The 23361-nt window shown below is 41.1% G+C and overlaps 1 pseudogene across 1 annotated transcript in view; it reads left to right on the top strand.

Moving 5' to 3' along the window:
• Positions 1–9252: 9252 nt before the first annotated feature.
• Positions 9253–23361, top strand: part of LOC308262379 (large ribosomal subunit protein uL18m-like) — a 224414-nt pseudogene continuing 210305 nt past the window's right edge. Inside the window, exon 1 of the transcript in view lies at positions 9253–9566. The product of the transcript in view is annotated as a large ribosomal subunit protein uL18m-like (transcript). The remainder of the gene's footprint in view (positions 9567–23361) is intronic.

Genomic DNA, 23361 nt, shown 5'->3' with positions numbered 1-23361 from the left:
GACAAAATTATGTAAAATCGCTGGGCGTGGTGGCGCACGCTTGTAATCCCCGCACTTGGGAGGCTGAAACAGGAGGATCGCGTGGGTTCGAAGCCAGCCTCAGCTACTTAGTGAGGCTCTCAGCAATTTAGTGTGACCCTGTTTCCAAATAAAATATAAAATGGGTCTGGGAGTATAGCCCGGAGGTAGAAAGCCTCTGGGTTCCACCCCCAGTACCACCAAAAAAAAAAAAAAAAAAAAAAAAACTTCTATCAAATCAGGCTATGGACATGACTCGATAAATTAAGTAGACTTAATTTCAGTACTCTAATTAGAGGGACCAATTCAAATTCTCACCATTTGTTTCACAATAACCACATCAAAGGGAGTAACAATGTCTCAAAACTGATCCATTTTGTGTAAGTAAACCATGTGTCATTTAAGGATTTTACCTTTACATGACAAATTACTCTTGGAAAACATTTGGCAAACAGGATGTGTTGAAAGAAGGAAATCACTGATATGCCTTTTGGCTCTAAATTGTGGGAGGTAAATACATGTTGATTCTTCCCTTAATTAAGCACTGGCTCATTACAGTTGAAGATTGTGGTAATAGGAGAATGCAAGTTCTGTGTAAAGAAAGACAACTCTGCTGATGTCTGATGGCCATGTCCTGGCTGGCAGTGGTTTAAACCCAACTCTGATCCTCTAAGATCCTTCTTTGAGATTATTGGGTTGAGTCATCATCTTTATCTTGGTCTACGCTTATATCTATATTTATATATACATGATTGATTTCATGTATTTGTTGCAAAGCAATTTTAAACAAAGTCCATACAGTGGTAATAGCACTTTCCAGAAAGTGGAGGGGCCTTTACAACTGCATCAGAACTTAGGCAGACAATAAATCAAAGAAAGTCACACAGTTCTCTCCAGGAAGAGCGAAACGATCCAAGTTCTTAATAGAGATGCAATTTGTGTTAAGATTTTTCTAAAATGTATCTTTTTAAATCTAGATTTAAAATTTAGATTTCTAAACTTTAATATTTTTAGATTTATAAAATTTAAAATAACAGAATTAAATATCGTTAAGTTAATACATCAAATATTTTGTATGTGACTTTCTCACATGGAACTTGACGTTGCACATACAGATTGATGTCTATTACCTGAAAATTTTGCTGCACAGACTGTAGTGAATTTTCCATAACTCCTTCAGCTCTAAAGGCAGAAGAAAACACAGGAAGACCCAAGTTGAGGTCCTAGCCCCACTACTGACTGGAGGATATGGAGCAATTGTTTAACCCCATGAGAGAGTAAAGATAACAAAACCTTTATCATGGGGTCAGTTTGAAGATTATATGAGAAAACAAAGGTGAAATGCTAATAGTATCCAGTGAGTCAGGACCAGATTTTCTTTACCCATGCTGTCATGCCTCCTCCTCCTGCTTCCTCCTCCTTCTCCTTCTGTCCTTCTCTGTGTTCTTCCTGTTCCTCCTTCTCCTCCTCCTTCTTCTTGCTCTTCCTCTTTTTCTTGCTCCTTCTCCTTCTTCTTGCTCTTCCTCCTATTCCTCTTCCTTGCTCCTCACCTTCTCCTTCTTTTCCTTATTGTTCCTCCTCCTTTTTCTTCTTGCTCCTCTCCTTCTTCTTGCTCTTACTCCTCTTCCTTCTCCTCCTTCTAGCTCTTTCTCTTCTTCATCCTCCTACTTCTTCTTGCTCCTCCTTCGTTTTCTTCTTGCTTCTCCTCCTTTTTCTCCCTCTCATTTTCCTCCTCCTTTTTTGGCTGCACCATCACTGAGAATCCAGCTGGAAGAATGGCTACACATGCACAGATATCACAGTTAGCACAGGAGTTGTTTACAAGGCCTACACAGTTCCAGGATGTCTGTGTTCTCAGAGACTTGCAGTAACCAGGAGCCACCGTCAACCCTGAGCCTGAGCAGCAGACATGGGCTCCTCATTGGAATCTGGGGAAAAAACCTGTTGTCTTGGGAGAGGGTCCAGATGGAAGACCATGGGTGAAGGAGTGCTGTGGTTTGAATGTGTCCCCCAAAGTGTATGACTTAGCAATTTGATTCCCAATGCTGTGTGTCAGGAGGCGAGGCTTTCAAGAGGTACTGAGATCATGGTTAATGTCATTGTCATGCGAGTGGGTTTCCTATAAAAGAAGGTTTTCCTCTTCCTCCATGTTCATCTCTGGTCCCTCCTTCTCTCTTGCTTTCTTTTACTTTTCCTTCTGTCACGTGATGATACAGCAAGAAGAATCTCCCAGAGGTCAGCCTCTCCTTGGTCTTCTTAGCTTCCAGAACCGTGACCCAAATCAATTTCTGTTCATTATAAATTACCCAGTCTGGGAATGAATCCACCATATAATCTGGCCACACCACTGCTGGGTATCTTTCCAAAGGGGTTTAAACCAGAGAACTACAATTACATACACATACCCCTGTTCATAGCAGCATGATACAATAGCCAAACTAAGGAACCAAGCTAGGTGTTATTCAACAAATAAATGAATTACAAAATTATGGGAAATATACACAATGGAATTCTACTCAACAATAAAAAATAAAATTATATCATTTGCAAGAAAATAGAAGGACATGGAGAATATTATGTTAAGTGAGATTAGCCAATCATAGAGAGTGAAGGATCATATATGTGCAGGATAGGGAGTGGTTATAATACATGAGAGACTCCAGATGAGGAAGAGAGCCAGGGAGGAGATATAGGGTAGGGCTGGAGGAAGACTTAGGCTCATTAATAGAAATACTACCATAGACTATGTGTATACATGTGAATATATACCAGCATCAATCTGGGTACTCCATATTGGAAGGGAGGAAAATGTGGAGGGGGACAGTAAGAGGGTGTGCAAGTATCTCATTGTCAACATGATTGACATTATGATATGAGACCTTAATGCACCAAGAAAAGCACAAAAATAAATTCCTCAGTCTTAGATAGTCTGATAATCATAGTAGCACAGGATAGAGTAAGAAAAAACATTGTTATTACTAAAGTGTGCCTCATCAGGGAAGGAGCCAGGAGAACCAAGCCCTGAGCTCTCTCTCCTCTTACACCAACTTTTCCTCTTACCTCCAGTGGCTCCATGCAGTTGGAAGTCAGGGGGAGAATGCTTGGCCTGACATACTCTGTAGAGGTTGAAATCCCACAGTTGAGAGTGGGCTGTGGAAGGAGTGGTGTGTTTTGAAAAGAAGATTCCAAGCCACACGTGGCAGTGTACACCTGTAATCCTGTACTCTGGAGGCTGAGACAGGGAGGTCACAGGTTGGAGGCCATTTTCAGCAAGTTTGCAAGACGTTCATCAACCTAGCGAGATCCTGTTTCAAAAGAAAGGGAGAAATAAAAAAATAAAAAGTAAAAGTGTGTAGCTTAGTGGTAGAATAAAACATTGATACAAAAGACAAAAATAGGGCTGGGGTACAGCTCAGGTATAGAGCACTAGCCTAGTATGCTCCAGGCCCTGGGCTTTGGTCCCCAGTACTGCAAAGAATAATGGAGGAGCTACATTCAAATATGTGTATAATGGTGAATGTAGCATGGTCAACCTGACGCTCATTGTTGAGAGGGGGAAAGAGGAAGTGGTGGGGGAGGGTAGGCACCAAGTACTGTGTGAATTATGCCACTGTCAATATGATCCACATTATGATGTGAAACTATAGTGTACCAATAAAAAATTTAAAAATTATAAACAATAATTCATGGTCAACCCATCACTGCTGTCCAGTATATGGAAAGGGATCTGGGGAAGACTCAGAGTTATCACAAGGTGACTCAGTGTGTTCCAGGGAGCGAGCAGCTATAAGGCTAGTGCATTTAGGCCCATGCAGGTACTGGGCACCTAAGCTGCCCAAGGGATCTGGTGAGCACACTGTTAGAAATAATGCTCGACACCAGGCTCGCTGATGTGTAGCTGTGGTCTCATCTCCTGGGGGACTAAGGAAGCAGGATCACTTGAAACCAAGAGTATGAAAGCAGCCTTGTTAATGTAGCACGACCTTGTCTAAAAATAAATAAATAAATAAAAGTAAACAGAAAAAAGGATGTTCTAAAGATGAGTACAGTGCTGCAGGCCTGAAATCTCAGCTATTCATGACGCTGAGGTAGAAGGATGTACACTTCAGGATCAGCCTGGGCCACATGGAGAGGCCATGTCTCCACATTATTAATAAATGCTGTCTGATGGCCCAACACTGTAGAAAGCCAGCAGGGTGGACGAGAAACATGCTTCTTTTGGACATATCTCAAGATGTGGTGCCTCTAGATCCTATCGGCAGAGTCCACATCTGGACCTAAACTTCCAGGGCCTTCAGTGCCTCAAGCTCCGTGTTAGAGGCCCCCAAAGTCTCTGAACTCCCACCGGTTGGATGAAGCCATTTCCAGTCAATTATCTCCAACACGGAAAAGCCAGATGCTTTTCCTACTGTGGAATGAGGATGGGTGGATGAACCAGTGTTTCTGAGGAGCACACTTTCCATGTAAACCTATCCTGCTTCAATCGCTGAAAAAATCTAAAAAATACACATTTCTTTCTTAATGAGGAGGGGGGAATAAACAATATGAAACATAAAGTTTACCTTTTTAACCTTTTTAAAGTATGCAATTCAGTGACTTAAACACATTCACATTGCTATTCTTACCATCATCCATCTACACAACTTCTTTTAATCTTCCCCAACTGAATTTCTGGCCCATCAATCAGTACCTCCCAATAGCCCTCTCTCACCAGCCCAGCCACTCAAATTTGATATCTTTCCCTCTCTCTCTCTCATTTCTCTCCTCTCTCTCTCTCTCTCTCTCTCTCTCTCTCTCTCTCTCTCTCTCTCTCTCTCTCTCTCCTCTCTCCTCTCTCCCCCTCTCTCTCCCTCTCTCTCTCTTTACTACTGAGGATTTTTACCTTTAAGCTACACATCCAGCCCTTCTTATATTTAAATTGCAACACTGTCTTGCTACGTTGCTGAGAGTCTCACTGGCTTTGTGAGGCTGGCTCTGTGACCCTCCTGTCTCTGCATTTTAAGTACTAAGATTACAGGTTACACCACCAGGCCTGGCTCCCCATTCTCCTTTCTAACTCATTTACTTTTGAGGATGCACCTTACAGTCTTCCACATTGGCTCTGCCGTTTTACAATCCCCAACATTGAACAAAGGCTCCAATTGCTCCACAGCCCCCAAAATACTTATTTTCTGCTTAGCTTAATTTTTATTTTTATGATTTTTGGTACTAGAGATTGAACCCACAGGCATTCTACATCCAAGCTACACCCTGTTCCCTTTGACTTTTTATTTTGTTTTTTTTTTCTTTCAGGGTGAGAGATAAGGATCTAGTTTTATTCTTCTACATGTGAAAATATAATTTTCCCATCATCATTTGTTGGAAAAGCTTTTTTTCCAATACATACTTTTGAAAGTTATGCCAAAGATCAGCTGATTTAGCTCTGTATCTTTTATTCTATTCCATTGGTTAATTTGTCTCTTTTCATGCAGATACCCTTCTGCTTTTTTTTATAACAATTTTTATTGATCATAAATAGTATACATTTACACTATATTTGGTGCCCTCTCCCCCCCGCCCCCATTTTCCCTTCCCCCCTCCCACCAGTGGTTGTCCAGGTTAACCATGTCTTATTCATAATTTTACACATGTTCAAGTGACTTTTTATTTGGAAACAGGGTCTCACTAGTTTCTGAGGCTGGCTTTGATTCTGCAGTCTTCCTCTTAGCCTCCTAAGTACTGGCAGGATAGATGTGCACCTCCACACCGACTATAGTTTTGTAAATAGTAACTATCCCCGATGGGAATCCCATTGTGATTTTGTCTTACATTTCCCTGGTCATTATTGTTGTTGAGCATCTTTTCATATTCTTATTATCCATACATAGCACCCAGCAACTGTTTATGTACTCATTATCTCCCAACTTTAAAATCACACATGTGGTGATTAATTTAATTTTGAAACATACATTGAAAGTCCATAAAAAGGCATTTTCAGACAAGAGCAGCTACTTCCACTTTGTAATGGAAACTAATTTAGTAAAATGTTTTAAGAATTCACCAGGGTTTAGTGATTACAAACCAGCTCTCTGGAGAAAGACGATCTGAATTTGAGTCCTCTGGTTACATATGTGCTATATGAACCTCACCACCACAGAAAGCAATGCAGAGAAACCAGAATTTTTATAGAATGGGGCATTCTAAAAAATAACTGAGCAACACTCTTCACAGCCCACGGTCATACAAAAATAGACTGAAGAACCATCCCAGAAGAAAGGGGACTGAAGAGACCTGACATCTGAATGCAGAGCAGGACCTGGGGTGGGTGTTGGAGCAGGAAAAGGACATTAGTGGACAATTCCTGATCAGGTATGCAAATAGCCCGCTCCTTCCCCTGAGCAGGGCAGTCCCAGGGAGTGGACTGGGCAATGTTTCAAAGCTTTCCTGTGGGCAGAAGCTCCAGCCTCCCACGAGACTTTCCCTCCTAACACACCCCCTTGGCTGTGGCCTCCTGTGTCCTGGTGCCCTACTCAGTGTTACCTATGCCTCTCAATAAATGACGTGAGTAATGTCTTTTTTACTGGGGTCGGCTCCTAGGGGAACCAGAATGAGGACATGTCATCCTCTTTCCGTTAAGCACAAAAATAGATGGAATTAACCTGTGATTTCAGGTGTCAGGGCCATATAGCCTCGGGTGAGAAAAAGCAAGAGGGGCCTCCTAGGCCATCAGTGATGTATTTGTTTTGATCTGAGCTCTGATTATAGGGCTGTGTTACATTTGTGAAAATTCATTGTCTTGTACAGTCACCATGGGTGTGCTTTTCCATAGGCATATTATGATTTAATGAGAAGCCTTAAAATAATTCTGCTAGTTTGGACAAGGTCTTTGGTTTCTTTTGTTTTGTTTTCTATAACAAAGTGATGGCAAAAGATCTTATTCATTGACTCTTCAAAGAAAAACAGGAATAAATTGTGTATGTGTGTGTTTGATAAAGAGTGAGAGAGAAGAAATAGAGATAGAGATAGAGATAGAGATGAGAGAGAGAGAGAGAGAGAGAGAGAGAGAGAGAGAGAGAGAGAGAAGGCAAGCAGACAGACAGATATACAGACAGACAGACACTGAACCCAGTGTCCACCACTGGATTGAACCCAGGGGCATTTTACCACTAAGCTACAGCCCTAGTTCACTATATTTTTAATTTTAAAGAGGGTCTCTCTACGTTACCTACGTTTGTTTCAAACCTATGATCCAGAAGTTTCACTTCTCAAGTGCTGTGATCAGGGGAATGTCCCACCACACATTTGCACTGAGTAAAACAAATCAAACTACAATGCCTGTAATCCCAGTGCTTTGGGATTGAAGACAGGGAGGATCTCAGTGTCAAAGCCAGCCTCAGCAATGCAGTGAGACCCTGTTTAAAATTAAAAATATATTAGGGCTGGGGGTGTAGCTCAGAGGTAGAATGCCTCTTGGTTCAACCTCTAGTGCCCAAACAAACAAACCACAAACTATTTTGTATAATTGTTTTTATGGCTTATATATGGTCATAAAATTGGAAGAGACAAAGATTAAGAACATGAGAGGCTGGACAGGTGCAAAGAAGAAAGAAAGAAGGAAGCAAGAGTTAGCAAAGTATACATATGTATACATGAACACACTGTGTTTCTGACATTTTTATCTCTATACTTTCAAAGTGTTTTTCCTTCCTTACTGTCAAATGGCCTATAAAGGCCCCTCTCCAAAGCTTAGCAAAAGAGGAACTCATGAAATTATTTTCTCCCACATTCAACAAAAAAATTTTCCTAAAATCTTGTCTCATACTCAATAAGGAATGTGTCATTAAAGGAAATTTTGGCATTAATCCCTGTTCACAAAAAGAAGTACATCGCTTTCCCCAGCATCCTGTTTCTACCCGGTGGCCTGTCAGGCTAACACAGATAAAGGACTCCAGGTTGACAGCCAAGGCAGAGGGTATTTTGTGAGGTGTCAGTGTGTGTTTGGAGGGTTACATGCAGGCCTTGGCAGATCGTAAGGAGAGATGTGACAACCCACTGTGAATGAATTTTAGGCTGGACTGAGCAACAGGTTCACATCAAAGACAAGCATATCATCATGAGGTCTGTACACCTTGGCCAGGAACTCCTGTTAGGCCTTCGTTACAGATATTAATGCTTGTTATTTTGAACTAACACTCAGAGCAAATCTAAAAAGGTTCTGGATTAACCTATTAAAAGTCAAATTGTTTACTGCACTGATACTACTACAACATTTATTGCAGGCAATTATTAGACAAGTGTGGGTGACACTTGTGTGCACACATAACCACCAACCCTGAGTCCATGACTGATAATCATTCCTTTCCTAAGTAAATAGCAAAGTTTGCTTAGGTGTGTGTGTGTGTGTGTGTGTGTGTGTGTGTGTGTGTGTGTGTGTTCCTGGGGATTGACCTACCCCCTTGTGCAAGCTACGCAAGTACTGTACCACTGAGTAATACCCTGGCCCTAAAACAAGCTCTGGCATGGAAAAAAATAATAAAGAACTAAGAGGAAGAAGCGTTGCAGGGAGGGGGGAAGCACCAACTGGTGTAATCAAATATTCCTATAGAATAAGATTAAATAAACATTGATTGCCAACATGTTTAACCTAACAATCTAAGCTGGGTGTGTGAGTGCTGTTGGGAGTTCTCTCAGTTGATTGGAGGGATTCGACTGGGCTTCAATTTCAGGGAAACAGTGAGCCCTCCGATCTTTAATCTGGTTAGGTTCTTCTGTGACCCCCTTGAGCTCTCCACTTTCTGAACTCTGACACAGGACACCAAGAAGGGGAGAGAATATCTCTCCTGCAGTTTGGCAATAAAAATGAACACCTCTACCTCCTCTTCTCCCCCTCAATTAATCACAGATTTATGCATTTGGTGGCTTAAAAGTTTTCCTTTATTTTAAATCAGTACTTTATCCATCCTTTGGTTTGGCAAATCTAATTTATGGCATTCTAGAATGATGTAAAAGAAACACTCAGGTCAAAAATAGCAATATTTTTAATGATCTGAATTCCGCAAACAAAAGTCCAGTGCATCTCCTTCCCTCCCTCCTTTTCTCCCTCCCTCCATTCGTCCCTTCCTTCCTCCCTCCATTCCTTTGAGCAGCTGAGATGGCTGTGAAAAAAAGGCAAGGCTTCGAGAAGCCTGGCTCAGGATCCTCTCATGGAAGGCACTTCAGTGGTGGTTCTGGAAGTTGTTGTGGATTCATAAGGACATGGAGTGTGGGTTCACACTCCTCTCACCCAGTTCCACTCCTTTGTGAAGCCCGAAGAGGACCCTCTGGAAAATGAGGCTGTTGCACCACAGTTTACCAACCGGAACCACTGAAATCTGGAGCTCTTGGGTGTAGCCAGAAAAGAGCAGGGTTGGAAATCAGTGTGGCCCTCTTGTGAGTTCTGGCACAGGTTACGAGTTATAAGGACTCAGCATCAAATAGAAGTATACGATGAACACCAAAACAGCCAGGTTGTGGTTCCAGCATCCACTTGTGAATGGGCTATTAAAAAACACCTTTACAGTATGAGAAATGTGGTGGCTGTGAGTGTATCAGACCAGTGCTAGCAGGGCGGTGCTTGGAGGCAGGAAACATCTCCATGGTCTACCACTCAACCCCTTGGGAGGCAGCCTCAGAACCTCGGAGAATCTATGCGTGAAACAGAAGCACTGTTTTGAACATGTATGTATACAGAACAATCAGCTACCACAGCCATGAAAAGAGTACACATCTGGAAGATCAGTGTGTTGGAAGTGTGACAGCAGTCACAGAACAGTGAAAGAGTATGTGTAGTTAAGGTCATCTGCCCCGCCCTCTGTGTGAAATAGATTTGTTGTTTTAATCAAGGGCTAAATTCTTCCCTTTCTTGGACATGAGAGAAGTATTAAAGGAATCACCAATTAACTTTTGAAGAAAAAATTAAATTTGTTTGTAAGTTACAAAATAAAGGCACATTATGAACTCAAAACAACAAAAGAAATTTAGTGAGATGCTTGGCAAAACTAGGGAGGACCCTGTTTCAAAAGAAAAAAATGTGTTGAGGTGTAGTTGGAAGATAAAACTCTCCTGGGTCCAATCCCCCCATGCCACAAAAACAAGGCAAAACATCCCTCCAGAGAAGCTGATGATCTGGGGTAGATGCTACAGCAGTGGAGAGTGGATTGACTCAGGATGGAAGCTCTTAGGAAGCAGGGCAGTTCTGAGGTGGAGTGTCTCAATGTTATGTAGAAGGAGGGAGGCTCAAGCTGACCTAAGTAAAGAAGATGTGGCCATGCAGTAGCTGTATGGGGGAATGCCTGCACCATTTGTGCTTGGGACCATGTTCAGACATTTGTATATATTTTTATTTTTGTTTTGTACTGGGCAGTGAACCCATGGGCATTCTGCCTCTGAGCTACACCCCCAGACCCATTTTAGTTTTTCTTTAAATAGGGTCTTACTAGGTTGATGTGAGTCTCACTATTTGCTGAGGATGTCCTCGAAACTGTGATCCTCTTGTCTCAGCCTACCAAGTACAGGGATTATGAGTTGGTGTGCGCCACCATGCCCAGCTTGTCTATATTTTTGGTGTGGGGTTTTGGTGGTGGAGTCCAGGGGCTTTCCTACCTCTGGGCTATACCCCAGACCGATTTTATACTTTATTTGGAAACAGGGTCTCACTAAGATGCTGAGAGCCTCACTAAGTAGCTGAGGCTGGCTTTGAACCTGTGAGATCCTCTGATCTAAGCTCCCAAGTGCTGGGATTACAAGTGTGCGCCAACACGCCCGGCTCTATTTGTCTATACTTGGATGTCATGTCAGAGGCCTTGTTTCATCTTGATCCATACTGGCCATCATGTGACCTTGTCCATATTCTTTGTGTTTTGTAAACTTGGGTATGTCCAACAGGACAACAAGCAGGCCCAGCTGGCTCCTGAATAGTAGAGGCTGCTTTGGTATTTCGTGATGAGCAATAAAGTTGGTTCTAAACTTTTGTGATTAAAAATGATAATTCTGCCCAGAATATCCTTATTCAAAGGATTCTCATTTTAGGATGGATTGCCAAAGAAATTTCTACTCTTTGGTGCTGTGTACTTTAAGTTTTTTTATATTAAACAAATTTTTATTGAACATAAATGGTATACATTTAAACAATATTTGCTGCCCTCTCCCCCCTGCCCCCCTTTTCCCTTCCCCCTCCCACCAATGGTTAACCATGTTATATTCATAATTTTACACATATTCAGATGTAGACCCTCATTAATCAAGAACAGCCTTCCTCCTCTCCTATCTTTCCATTCAAACTTTGCTGATATTTCCCCTCCATTATCTAGAGTCCCACTGGCATCCTCTGTGTCCCTAGTTTGGGCATATTCGAGGAAACATATGTACCTTCCCCTTCTGTGCTTGGCTGATCTCACTTAACATAATGTTCTCCAGGGTTTTCCATCCTCTTGCAAATGATATAATTTTGTTCTTCTTTATGGCTGAATAGAATTCCATTGTGTGTATTTCCCAAAGTTTTTCTATTCTTTCATCTGTTGATGGAGATCTGGGTTGGTTCCATATTTTGGCTATTATGAATTGTGCTGCTATGAACACAGGTATGCATATGTTGCTGTAGTTCTCTGAGTTCAGCCCCTTTGGAAAGATACCCAGGAGTGGTATAGCTGGATCATAAGGTGGATCTATTCCCACCTTTCTTAGGAATCTCCACACAGATCTCCATAGTGGCTGAACTAGTTTGCATTCCCACCAACAATCCACAATGAAAGAAACAAAGAAAATTCCATTCACTATCACCTCCAAACCAATAAAATACCTAGGAATAAACCTAACACAAGATGTAAAAGATCTCCAAAAAAAAACTATAAAACATTAAAGAAAGAAATTGAAGAAGACCTTGGAAGATGGAAAGACCTCCCGTGCTCATGGATAGGCAGAATAAATATCATCAAAGTGGCCATTCTGCCAAAAGTGATCTATAGATTCAATGCAATTCCCATTAAAATACAAGAGACATTCTTCAGAGACCTAGAAAAATCAATCATGAACTTTATATGGAGAAAGAAAAGACCCAGAATAGCCAAAGCAATTCTCAGCAATAAGAAACATGCAGGAGGCATTACAATCCCAGACTTCAAAATATACTATAGAGCAATAGTAGTAAAAACAGCATGGTACTGGCACAAAAACAGATATACTGACCAGTGGATTAGAATAGAAGATACAGAAACAAATCCACACATCTTTAGTCAATTAATCTTTGACAAAGGGGCCAAATTTATACGCTGGAGAAAAGACAGCCTTTTCAACAAGTGGTGCTGGGAGAACTGGCTAACCATTTGTAAAAAGATGAATCTAAACCCCTCTATCTCACCAAGCACAGGAATCAACTCAAGATGGATCAAAGACTTAGAAATTAGACCTGAGACTGTGAAGCTAGTAGAGGAGAGCATAGGTTCAACACTACAACATATTGGCACAGGCAGTAACTTTCTCAACAAAACCTCCAAAGCTCAGGAAATTAAATCAAGAATAAACAAGTACTTTAAGTTTGAAGGTTGATTCTTGTTAGGGCTCTCTTGATGTTGGGAGGTGGCAGTGAGGAAGCCTGCTGCTCCCAGTCAGCCCCCATCCCCACATGTCTGCTTTATCTTTTCTCCCTTCCCTTTCTTTTCTAGATGAATATAAATGTAGGTCTATAATAAAATTTTTTTTCTCATTTTGTATCTAAACCATTCGTTGATTGCACACTTGCTGACACAGCCTTCAAGGAGCCTGGAAGCAGGGAGCAGGCCAGGTAATGGAACAGAGACCCTGCGTATCTGGGTGGGGGGCGGGGGGACCTTAAGAGGCAGGCAGGAGGAGGGAGGGACAGGAGGAAGGGTGGGGAAAGTTGGGGATGGGGCCCAATACTAGGAGCTGCTGAAGGGTGCAGGGCTGAGTAGAGAGGAGGAGGAGAAAGAGGAGAGGGACCTGGAGGAGGAGGGGTGCAGTGCCTTCCCCTGGCACCCAGGCACCCTGCAGGAGTGGGCTTGCCCTGCTTGTTAGGACAGTTGAGTTGCTTAGCAACGACAGTTGATCCCACTGTGGTGCTGCTGGGCAGAGCCACAGGAGCCTGGCTGGCACTTTTTATATTGAGTATTTAGTATTTTGTATTGAGATTTTGTATTGAGTGTTTTTGGTATTGAGTATTGAGAAGCTTTGCGTTTTCAAACGGTAAAAAGCTGAGGCAGAGGGAAGGTGTCTCTGAGGCTCTTGGCCTCCAAGATGGAGACTTTTTGCTTTGGTGTCACAAATAAGGATGCCTGGTACAAAGTGGTGGGCAAGATAAACAAGGCCGCCAGGGCTGACAATGGCGTCCAGGTGCAGCGCCTGCTTCTTCTTAGGCTAAGCGGCCAAAACGATAGAAACAGGAAGAACAGGTAAAGGGGGCTTCCAGGGGCCTGCGGGTGGGTGGGCAAGCGACTATGAGAGGCAAGGGGGCTTCTGTGCTCCCCCACCCTCCACTCCTTCATAGCCAGCATCAGACCAGCCAGGGGCTTTAAAATCCCAGTACTGGGAGACTGAGATAGGAGGATCAGAGGTTCGAGGACACTCTCAGCAAGTAGTGAGTGAGACTCTCATCAACCTAGTGATATTCTGTTTCAAAATGGAGATTAAATTGGGCCTGAGGTTATAGCTCAGAGAAAGAATGCCCCTACATTAATTAATCCCCAGTAGCACACAACAACAACAAATCACCTGGGATTTGCTGGCCTGAGAAGGTTCTCAGGATCAGAAGCAAAACAGAAAACTTTAGTTGGCTTCTGATCCATTTATAAGTTTCCTGTAGAGTACTTTAATATTTACAAGCAAGTTAACAAAGAAAGAACTTATAGAATTTATTTTTAATGCAGTAGTTATTTATTTTTGGTACTGGGGCAGGATATAGGGCATGCTACCTCCTTGCTATCTCTTCCCCAGCTTATTTTAAAAATTTATTTATTTGCAACATACCCAGGCTTTTATATTTATTCTTCTTTTTTTGAAACTAGGTCTTGCTAAGTTCCTGAGGGTGTCCATAAGTTGTGGAGGCTGTCCTGGAACATGAGATTGTCCTTTTTCAGCCTCCCAAGTACTGGAATTACAGGCATTTGCCACCACAAGGAACTTAATGTATGTATTTCATTTAGTTGTTTATTTCATTTATTTATTTAGGGTGGTACTGGGGGTGGAACCCAGGTGCTTTTCTACTTCCAGCTATACTCTCAGACTGATTTAATACTTTATTTGGAAACAGGGTCTCACTAAGTTGCTGAGAGCCTCACTCTAGCTGAACCTGTGCGGTCATCCTGTCTCAGCCTCCCAGGTGCTGGGATTACAAGCATGCACCACCACGCCCAGCATAATGTACATATTTTGAAAACATGGTATATACATGGCAGAAAAAGTGAATAATAATAAAAATATTTCCAATCATATGTCAACTTCAGGGCTAATAAATCTTTGAATAAAATCTGCTATCTCTTTGTGTCAGTATATACCCACGTATAAATGTTCCTTAAGTGGAAGTGCTGAGGTGGGAAGAGGGCTCCCTACTTTTTATTTTTGATTTTTAAGTTATCTCACTTATTATGATGTTCTCCAGCTTCATCCATGTTTTTGCAGAAAAAATAATTTCCTTCCTTTTCATTTCTGAGTAGAATTCCATTGTGTGCGTATGCCACATTTTCTTTCTTCCTTCAGCTGTTGACAGACCCCTACGTTGGTTCCTTAACTGTCATGCTAAGTGAGATGAACCTGACTCAGGAAAGCAAGGACCACGTGTTTTCCTTCAAGTATAGAGTTAGAGAGAAAGAAGGAAAGGAAAGGGACCTCATGGAATTTTGGAGACCCCTCTAGAGGAGAGGCAGTTATAGGAGAGGAAGAGAGAGCAAAGGTGGAAGTATGGGGAGGGAAGCCGACCAAATAATGTTATGTGCACATGTGAATGTACCACTGGGAAGCTATCCTGTACAATTACAATGCACCAATAAAAAATCTTAGTTATTTGACAGTATTTTATTTAGAGGAGCTATTTCACGCCTGAAGAGAGTTTGCTGATTTCTCATGAGCGTCAGTCCCTTGCTCATGTGCTTTTGAAGCTATCTCATGCCATTAGGATCAGCCAGCCGTCTGTCTTTGTCCCTGATTGGTTTGGCACCCTGGGTTTTTGCAAGTGCTTCATGAACTCAATTGCCTCACTTGCTCAGGTGTGTCCCAACTCAGGTCACCTACTGTGAACGACATCTCCAAAGCTCCCAGGGGAACATTGCTTACCATATGATTCGTTTTGGTAAAATTAAACCTTCAAATCTACTCTTTCTTTTCTGTGATTTTTATAGTGAATATGCATAAGAGATTCTAGTAAAAGCTGATTGTTAATAAAGTCATCCTTGAGGTGACCAGGGATTTGAAATTTTCACAAATAAAAATTTCTCATGCTCCCTTACTTTTCTGTGTGTGTGTGTGTGTAATGGTACCTTTCACACAGTTTCTGTAGAAAACTGGGAATAGATCAACCATATGATCCAGCTCTACCACTCCTGGGTATTTTTCCAAAGGAGTTAAAATCAGAGAACTACAGTAACATATGCATACCCATGTTCATAGCAGCATAATTTGTAATAGCCAAAAAATAGAACCAACCCAGGTCTCCATCAACAGATGAATGGATTGTAAAATTATGGTAAATACAAACAATGGATTCTATTCAGCTATAAAGAAGAACAAAATCATGCCATCCGCAAGAAGATGGAAAGACCTGGAGAACATTATGTTAAGTGAGCTCAGCCAAGCACGGAAGGAGAAGGGACATATGTTTCCTCTAATATGCCCAAACTAGGGAGCATTGGGAATACCAGAGGTACTCCAGGTAATGGAGGGGAAGTCTCAGCAAAGCCAGAATGGAAGGATAGGAAGAAGGCTGAGGTTGATAATGGAGGAGTTTCATTCGAATATGTATAAAAGTATGAACATAGCATGGTAGTCTGGACACTCATTGTTGGCGGGGAGGGAAAATGGATGGGAGGAGAGGGCACCAAGCACAGTTTAAATGTATAGTTTTCAATAGCAAAAAGAAACAGGGTCTCACTGAGTTGCAAAGGGCCTCACTATGTAGCTGAGGCTGTCTGCAAATCATGACCCTCCTGTCTCAACCTCCCAAATGCTAGAAATACAGATGTTCGCCACCACACTTGGCTACTTTTGTAATGTTAACAGCATACTTTGTTAAATGTATATTATTGATTTTAATTCAGTATGTTTCTGTCTTCTTGTAGTCCAAACCAGAAAGAAAAGAAAAACTCTAAATGTGAAAGTAATCGTTTCCAAAGTGAGGCATGAGGATTCAGCTCCATCTTTACACTGCATGAATGGATGGTGGTTTTTGTTACATTGGCATGTAATTGGTTATATGTCCGTTTTCAGACTCTTGAGAAAGATTCTGATTTGCTGGTAATAACACTGATATTTCATCTCAAATTGTTAGCTATATATTTCATGAAGTATGCAATGTTTTTTAACATCTTGTTTTAAAACCATCCAGCCTACCACTGAAATGGAAGATTCTGTTTCAAATAAAGCAGAAAGAATGAAGGATGTAAAAACAGACAGATCAGGTAAAGTTCACCATAGGAGCTACTTGTGAAAAAAGTACATTGCAACATTTGAAATGCTAGCAGTCTCCCATTATTTATTTATTTATTTATTTACTTACTTACTTATTTACTTATTTATTTATTTTTAGTACTGTTAGTAGAACCAAAGGGCATTTTACCTCTGAGCTATAACCTCAATCCTATTTTTTATTCTTTATTTTTTAAACAAGATCTCACTGAGTTCCAAAGGGCCTCACTTAGTAGCTGAGGCTGTCTGCAAACCATGACCCTCTTGTCTCAGCCCCCCAAATGCTGGATTTACAAGTGTGTACCAGCAAGTCGGCTACTTTTGTAATCTTAGTGCATGTGATATTAAACATATATTCCTGAATTTTTTTCAGTATATATCTGTCATGTTGCTGTCCAGACTACAAAAAAAAAGAAAAATTCTAAAAGTGAATGTGATTATTTCCAAAGTGAAGCACGAGGATTCAGCCCCATCTTAACACTGCATGAAGACATGGTGGGTTTTTGGTACAATGAATTTGAATATTACACTTGTTAGAAACATGAAGAGTAATTCACCACTTGAAGTCTTATCTGGATTGCTTGGACTGATCTGTTGAGAATTTGCGGGTCTCTCTTTAGAATATTCAAAAACTATATGCCTATTTCATGCATAAGAAGTAATAAAATTAGTATTTAATACTGACATGAAAAACATTAACCAAACATATTAAATTCATAAGAGTATATTCGAAAATACCAGAGCTAATATAGACATTTTTATCCCATATATTTCAAATTTGAAAATTCTAGAAACATGTCATTAAGTATATTTGTAGCCTTTATGTGCTTTTATGTGCATTACAGTCTCACATCATAATGTAAATGTATTTTGCTTTTGATTGTTTTTGAGATGGAGTTTCACTATGTTGCCCAAATTGGTCTTGAACTCTGAAATTCAAGCCATCCTCCTGCTTCAGCCTCCCAAGTATCTAGGATTCAAGTATATGCTACTGTGCCTGCAAGACTGTAATTGAAGAGGGAAAAAGTAAGGTGAAAGGTCCATGCATAGAGGACAGTACAGCTCCACGCACTGTCTAGATTAGCCTGGCATCACAGGAAGTGTCCTCACACAGAAGATGTTCTTGTTCTGTCACCAACAGCCTTTTGTTTTTGCTCAGGTCTTTTCTCTTAGGCTCAAAGACTTTTTCTATGAAATAAGCACTATACTGCTGTTAGGTTGTTAGGAAGATTTAACGAGATAATATGAAGACATACTCAAAGAAAAAGGAACGTGATGGCATAATCTTTTACTTATTTGGAATCCCAGGCTCTAGGTATTCGAATGCTACACTTGTTAGAAAGTGTCATGGAAGACAGGCATGGTGGTGCATGTGTGTAATCCCAGCATTGGGGAGGCTGAGACAGGAAGATCAGGGATCGCAGCCAGCCTGAGCTACTCAATGAGGCTCTTTGCAACTGAGTGAGATCCTCTTTCAAAACAAAGAAAAAATAATTAGGGCTGAGGGTATTGCTCAAAGGTAGGTTCCATCCTCAATACCTCAAAAATAAAAAAAGAAAGATAATGTGATTGTATGTTAATTTCAGTTATTAGCTCTTACTTGTGCTTTAAAACAAAAGGAAAATCAGCTGATTAATTATAAATGAATTTGCTTATAAGTATGATATTTCACTAAACTAGATAACAAAAGCGCCCCCTTTGATGAAACTCATCCATGGCACCAAGAGCTGCAAACTAATGAATGCAGCAATTTGACTTGGACTGCTGTTCTCCATCTCCACCTATCAAACTGGACCCACAGATCTTTATGAGCATGGTGCCTAATATCCATGTCTACCTCCAAGTGCCTTGAAAGACAAAATCCCTTCAGACACAAATACTGACGAGTAATGAGAGGGCATTGCTCTCTGAATATCAATGAATGAATGTGTTTAATGGTTTCCTTGTGAGGCAGATTTTGATAATATCCTGAAAAGTAGAGGCAGAGGTGCACGTAGTTGGGGACAGGTTCCTTACTATGGAAAACAAGTCACTTAGAATACCAAGTAAAATGTGACATCCACCCTTGGAAATGGTAAACTGGGCTCCCACAACTAAAGTTAAGATGAGACACAGGGATAAAAGGCCTGATCTTTTCCTGGAACATTATTTAAACCTATCTGATAGTTTCAAATGATTTCTACAAATACCAGGGGACTGCAGACAATGGAGGAGAAACTCCAGTGGAGCCAGGAGCTGGTCTAGGGAAAGAGTAAGAGAATCAATGAAGGAATTACTTCCATAGACACAATGTACATATGTGAGATTGCCAGGGTCAATCTCAATAGCCTGTATGGGGAAAGGGAGATGGGGAGGAAGCCAGGAAAGTTCACCAAGTTCTGTGTGCATGGATGCCACTATCTCTAGGAACCGTATTGTGATGGGAGACTATAATGCACCAATAAAAGTATAAAAAAAACCACAAATGATCCCAACTAATCTTTGTGGGCAGAAAAGATAAACAAGAGCCTCAAAGGATAACTCACCATGAAGGTCTAGGCCACCATTTGGCCTCACCATAAGTTTGAGGTAGGAGAGAGGCTCAATTTGCTCACTATTCCTGTGGTTAAAGTTAGGAGGCCCCACTGCCAAAGCAAGGTGCTGCTGCTTTGGGAATGATGGCTGAGCAGAAAGGTATCTGTGTAAGTGACCTAAACAAATCTTAACTCTCAGATCTAGGTGTGGGTCAGGAAAGACAAACTGGTAGGAGAGGTTAATTATCACGAACTCCATGGCCAGCAGCACTGCAGCAAAATGTTAGAAACAATGACCAAGATGCCCCCCCCCTTCACCTGACTTGTGAGAGAGGGTTGTATTCCTTGTACGCAAGAAACCCATTAGATTCTTGGGAAATTCAAGAAGATAGTAGAAAATAGCTCCCAAGGGAAAGTGATGAAATTTCCTGCTAAATTAGGCTTTTAAGTATTTGTAAACTTATTAGTTTTTTTTTTGGTATTGGGGGTCGAACCCAGAAGCATTCTATCTCTGAACTACACCCCTCATCCCTCGGTTTTCACTTTTCTTTTGTAGTACCAGGGATTGAACCATGGAGCATTCTACTTCCAAACTCCATGTCTAGGCCTATTTTTTACTCTTTATTTTGAAACAGGATCTCACTATGTTGAGGAAAACCTCACAAAGTAGCTGAGGCTGGGCATGAACCTGCCATCCTTCTGTCTCAGCCTCCCATGTTCTGGGATTACAAGCGTGTGCCACCATTCTCAGCTCCCTTTACTTTTTATTTTGAAATAGTTTCACAAAATTACTGAAGGTCTTGCTAAGTTGTTGATAAATGGAATATTCAAGACTCGTATAGCTAATTAGGAAAAGCAAAGATGTGACACTATTAGTACACTATCGTAGCACTTATACTTGGAATAAAATGAATAGCGCTGGAATCCCTATGATAAAGGTGTTTTAAGTCCGAGAGCATGGGCTAGGATTATCAGCTGTAGAAGACTTGCCTAGCATGTATGCGGCCCTGGGCTGGGTCCCTAGCTTAGCCACAATAGTCCTGTGATAGCTCCTGTAGCCATTGCTCCTTCTACCTTGCCTAGATGTTTACAGGGTTTCTGGATGATGAAGTGAACTAACTCACTGCCATCCACAACTACCTGACTATGAAATTCCACCTCAAGTATAAAATGAGACAGTGGCAATTATTGTAAACTTACATTTAATGTTAACTAACATTTATTTAAGATAAATACTTGCATATGACAGTTACATGCAATGGCATACCCTAAGGCCGATCTTCCACGGCCATCCTTAAGATGGATATCTATGCCCTGATCAATGATGTAATCCACGATGTTTCTTGAATTCCCATTAACGGCCAATAACGGCCGTTTAAAATCTTGTTGCCAATGTAGAATTAACCCTTTGCGCATAGTAACAAGAGGTCAGCATCTTGGGAGCTCAAGCTTTCATCTTTATAAATTATCTCCAAGTTAAAAAGGAAAAAACAAGTAGGAAACCTCTTGTCCCACTGAGATATTCTGTAGTAGAAGTTACCACACCATTCAGTTCAAAAAATAAAAGATCATACTACTATACCTTCCCAGTAGATCGACCGCGTGTATATTTGCCTTTTGTTGAAGTAAAAAAAAAACTTCCATTTGTTGTCTATTCCCATGCATGGCAAATAACAAGTGGCGTGAACCCCAACTGTAATAGGACAAGAGCAATTGATAATTCTCAAGAGCACATATGTCTCAGCCAAACTGCATCTTATAAAAGACCCCGTGAATAGCAACAGAGCAGGAAATCAACAGGCTCCTTCTGTGCTCCACTGTGTTTCCCATGTGCTGCTCCTGCCCTTGCAAACCTCTCTCTGTAGGGAGTCGCCACACATTCCAGCCATCTCCAAACTCACTGCACACATGAGGTGGCTCCAGGAATTGTGGCCTCTAACACAGCATTTATCATGGGACTGTGGAGTTATAGAACTGTTCCCCACATAAACCAAGGACTCTTGAGGACAGGAACTGTATCTTTCATCTCAAAAGCCCAAACCCTGAAACTTAGGAAAGGGTTGAAGTGTTTTACTGAAACCATGAGCTAAACTCTCAGCTCTAGTGCAGACCTTCCCAATCTATGTTCTAAAGACTCCTGGAATTCTCACAAGTACCATGACTCGACAGATATTCCTTGATTCACTGTTAGGGAAATATCACAAAACTGTGTGCAAGTCTTAAAGAAATCTCTTTAATGTTGCTTCATGCTCATTTAAAATACTTTTCTGTGGTAAAGATTAACATTTCAAGTATCAGAGTTTCAGGGATACAGTATTGAGAGATTTCCAGTAGAATGAATCCAGGTGCATTCTACCTCCAAGCTACATGTCCAGACCTATTTTTTTTACTCTTTATTTTGAAACAGAATCACACTATGTTGTGGAAGACCTCACAAAGTAGCTGAGGCTGGGCATGAACCTGCCATCCTTCTGTCTCAGCCTCCCAAGTCCTGGGATTACAAGCGTGTGCCACCATTCCCGGCTCCCTTTACTTTTTTTTTTTCTTAAATAGTCTCACAACTTACTGAGGGTCTTGCTAAGTTGTTGATAAACTGAATATTTCAAGACCCAAATAGCTAATTAGGAAAAGCAAAGATGTGACACTCTTTGTACACTATTGTAGCACTTATACTTGGAATAGAATGAATAGTGCTGGAATCCCTACGATAAAGGTTTTTGAAGTCTGAGGGCAGGGGCTGGGAGTATGAGCTGTAGAGGACTTGCCTAGCATGTGTGAGGCCCTGGGCCGGGTCCCTAGCTTATCCACAAAAGTCCTGTGATGGCTCCTCTAGCCATTGCTCCTTCTACCTTGTCTAGATGTTTACAGGGTTTCTGGCTGATGAAGTGAACTAACTCACTGCCATCCACAACTACCTGAGCTATGAAATCCCAGCTCATATAAAATGAGACAGTGGCAATGATTGTAAACTTCCATTTAATGTTAACTAACATTTTAAGATAAATACTTACATATGACGGCCACAAGAAAGAGCATATGCCAGGGCTGTTCTTCCATATGTATCCTTGTTCCATAAGTTGACTCCATTTTGAATTAAATAGTCGACAATGACTCTGGACTTTCCCTGGACAGCTAACATTAGAGTTGTTCTAAAATAATGGAAAGATCATTTTACCTCCTAAGAATTCTAAAGCTAAATAGCTAAATTAATATATATTACCAATTTAAAATCTTGCTTCTCAGTGTCAGATTAACCCTTTACCCATCCATAGTAACAGGGGTCAGCATCTTGGGAGCTCAAGCTTTCATCTTTATAAATTATCTCCAAGTTAAAAAGGAAAAAACAAGTAGGAAACCTCTTGTCCCACTGAGATATTCTGTAGTAGAAGTTACCACACCATTCAGTTCAAAAAATAAAAGATCATACTACTATACCTTCCCAGTAGATCGACCGCGTGTATATTTGCCTTTTGTTGAAGTAAAAAAAAAACTTCCATTTGTTGTCTATTCCCATGCATGGCAAATAACAAGTGGCGTGAACCCCAACTGTAATAGGACAAGAGCAATTGATAATTCTCAAGAGCACATATGTCTCAGCCAAACTGCATCTTATAAAAGACCCCGTGAATAGCAACAGAGCAGGAAATCAACAGGCTCCTTCTGTGCTCCACTGTGTTTCCCATGTGCTGCTCCTGCCCTTGCAAACCTCTCTCTGTAGGGAGTCGCCACACATTCCAGCCATCTCCAAACTCACTGCACACATGAGGTGGCTCCAGGAATTGTGGCCTCTAACACAGCATTTATCATGGGACTGTGGAGTTATAGAACTGTTCCCCACATAAACCAAGGACTCTTGAGGACAGGAACTGTATCTTTCATCTCAAAAGCCCAAACCCTGAAACTTAGGAAAGGGTTGAAGTGTTTTACTGAAACCATGAGCTAAACTCTCAGCTCTAGTGCAGACCTTCCCAATCTATGTTCTAAAGACTCCTGGAATTCTCACAAGTACCATGACTCGACAGATATTCCTTGATTCACTGTTAGGGAAATATCACAAAACTGTGTGCAAGTCTTAAAGAAATCTCTTTAATGTTGCTTCATGCTCATTTAAAATACTTTTCTGTGGTAAAGATTAACATTTCAAGTATCCGAGTTTCAGGGATACAGTATTGAGAGATTTCCAGTA

Source organism: Muscardinus avellanarius, assembly GCF_963383645.1.
Source record: "Muscardinus avellanarius genome assembly, chromosome: 4".
In the NCBI taxonomy this organism is placed as follows: Eukaryota; Metazoa; Chordata; class Mammalia; order Rodentia; family Gliridae; genus Muscardinus; species Muscardinus avellanarius.
The sequence above is the reverse complement of the archived record's forward strand: the minus strand, read 5'-3'. Positions and strand labels throughout refer to the sequence as shown.